Source organism: Azolla caroliniana, unplaced genomic scaffold (genome assembly GCF_043228905.1).
Source record: "Azolla caroliniana isolate FFs.n. ecotype wild unplaced genomic scaffold, voAzoCaro1.0.p SCAF_15, whole genome shotgun sequence".
Classification (NCBI taxonomy): Eukaryota; Viridiplantae; Streptophyta; class Polypodiopsida; order Salviniales; family Salviniaceae; genus Azolla; species Azolla caroliniana.
In genome coordinates, this window is record NW_028230450.1 from 13,076,075 (window position 1) to 13,079,065 (window position 2,991).

Consider the following 2,991-nt stretch of genomic DNA (forward strand, 5'->3'; position numbering starts at 1 on the left):
TTCAATGCGATTCTAACAGTGGTAGATCGATATACGAAGATGGCTCATTTTTTTCCATGTACTAAGGAAATCACCAGTGAAGACACCGCCGAAATTGTCATGCGTGAAGTATGTCGGCATCATGGACTTCCCGATAGTATCGTCAGCGACCGTGGACCCCAATTCGTGTCAAAATTCTGGAAGCACCTTTTTAAAATGCTCAAGGTCACTTGTAACCTCTCCTCCGGCTACCACCCACAAACCGACGGCCAAGCTGAACGAACAAATCAAACGTTGGAGCAGTACCTGTGGTGCTTTCTCAGCTATCATCAGGATGACTGGGCAGATATTCTCCACTTCGCCGAATTTGCCTATAATAACTCTATCCACGCATCGACTAAAGTTATGCCATTTTATGCTTATACAGGATGTCACCCCCGGTGGTGTGTACTTGAAACCCCAGAGGTGTCCACAAATCCTTGCGCGGAGGATCGTTTGGAGCGATTACGCAAGATACAAGCAGATTTATCTACTCATCTCCAACAAGCTCAGCAAACACACAAGGTTTATGTGGATCGTCATCGACTCCCATCCAGTTTTAACATTGGATATCGGGTATGGCTACTCCGACGACACATCAAGACTACTCGCCCATGCGAGAAGTTGGATTATCGGCGATTAGGTCCTTTCCGTATCATAGGAAAGATTAATGATGTCGCTTTTCGTCTCGATCTACCTCCACAACTTCGGATACATCCGGTGTTTCATAGTTCTCTCCTTGAACCCTATCAAGAGAGCACCATCCCAGGACGTATTACACAACCTCCACCCCCGATTGAGCTTGAAGATGGACCTGAGTACGAGGTTGCTGCCATCCTTGATTCCAAGATTGTTCGCAACAAGCTCTACTATCTAGTCGATTGGCTAGGATATAGTCCCAGTGAGCGTACTTGGGAACCGATAAAGAATGTCACCAATGCTCGTGCACTTCTTGAAGTCTTTCATCATCAATATCCAGACAAACCGGGTCCTCGTTACACTCGTCGTTTTAAAGGGGAGATAGTGTCATGATATGGCAAGACTCGAACCCATGACCTAATGCTACATGGGTCGAGCTCTTGACCATCAGACTATACATTGTAATACGTAGAATATTATTTTCATCTATGTTTTATTATAGAAAATTGATGTATATTCCAGATTTCTCTGGAACATTCTAGAAACATCAGGAGTATTCCTTAGAACACTATAAAAGGAGGCACGAGGCATTATTTCGAACCAAACCGGTTCAACGCCGGTCTTTAGCCTCCTAGCTACTACTCTACATTCTCTTCACATAATATATATCTTTTCTTATCATCTCTCTCTCTCTCTCGATCGATCTCTCTCTCTCTCCCTCTCACTCACTCTTTCCTTCTCTCGAGAGTTCTTCACCTCTCTTAGTACTAATACTTCTTTTAGTACTAATTCCTTCTCTGTCTTAGTACTGTTCCTGACACTAGCAGGCGATTAGTGGTGAAGTGAAAATATCAATCATGCATTCAGAGTACATGGTAGTCCTATATTCAAAAATCTATTTTAGGCAGGGCTATTCAAACTAGAAAATATATATCGTAATAAGTAAACAGGGTTATATATTCTTTTAAAGAGGAGGTATGACTTATATTGATTCCAGACCTATATTGAGGAGAATTTGCTATCATAAAGGTAATTTGTGGGTTATTTTCTACTATTTTAAGCTATAGTAGGTCATAAAACACCTATAATTAGAGCATGTTTTTTTTTAAAAGTAAGGCAAGTCAACATAAAAAAGACTGATTTTGATAGACAATTTGATATCTTTTCCACAGAATAATTAATTGTTGCCCCAAAAACACAATTTTTCTCTTTAAGGCTCTTCTTTTATACAGGAACTCGATACGGCGTATCGAGTTCCTGTTTAAAAAGCAAAGAAAACACAGGAACTTGATACGGCGTATCGAGTTCATGTTTAAAACCTAAACTTTAAACGGGAACTCGATACGCCCTATCGAGTTCCTGTGTTTTCTTTGCTTTTTAAACAGGAACTTGATACGTCGTATCGAGTTCCAGACCTATATTGAGGAGAATTTGCTATCATAAAGGTAATTTGTGGGTTATTTTCTACTATTTTAAGCTATAGTAGGTCATAAAACACCTATAATTAGAGCATGTTTTTTTTTAAAAGTAAGGCAAGTCAACATAAAAAAGACTGATTTTGATAGACAATTTGATATCTTTTCCACAGAATAATTAATTGTTGCCCCAAAAACACAATTTTTCTCTTTCAGGGCCTTCTTTTATACAGGAACTGGATACGACGTATTGAGTTCCTGTTTAAAAAGCAAAGAAAACACAGGAACTTGATACGGCGTATCGAGTTCATGTTTAAAACCTAAACTTTAAACGGGAACTCGATACGCCCTATCGAGTTCCTGTGTTTTCATTGCTTTTTAAACAGGAACTTGATACGTCGTATCGAGTTCCAGACCTATATTGAGGAGAATTTGCTATCATAAAGGTAATTTGTGGGTTATTTTCTACTATTTTAAGCTATAGTAGGTCATAAAACACCTATAATTAGAGCATGTTTTTTTTTAAAAGTAAGGCAAGTCAACATAAAAAAGACTGATTTTGATAGACAATTTGATATCTTTTCCACAGAATAATTAATTGTTGCCCCAAAAACACAATTTTTCTCTTTCAGGGCCTTCTTTTATACAGGAACTGGATACGACGTATTGAGTTCCTGTTTAAAAAGCAAAGAAAACACAGGAACTTGATACGGCGTATCGAGTTCATGTTTAAAACCTAAACTTTAAACGGGAACTCGATACGCCCTATTGAGTTCCTGTGTTTTCTTTGCTTTTTAAACAGGAACTTGATACGCCGTATCGAGTTCCTGTTTAAAACCTAAACTTTAAACAGGAACTCAATACGCCGTATCGAGTTCCTGTGTTTTCCTAAACTTTAAACGGGAACTCGATACGCCGT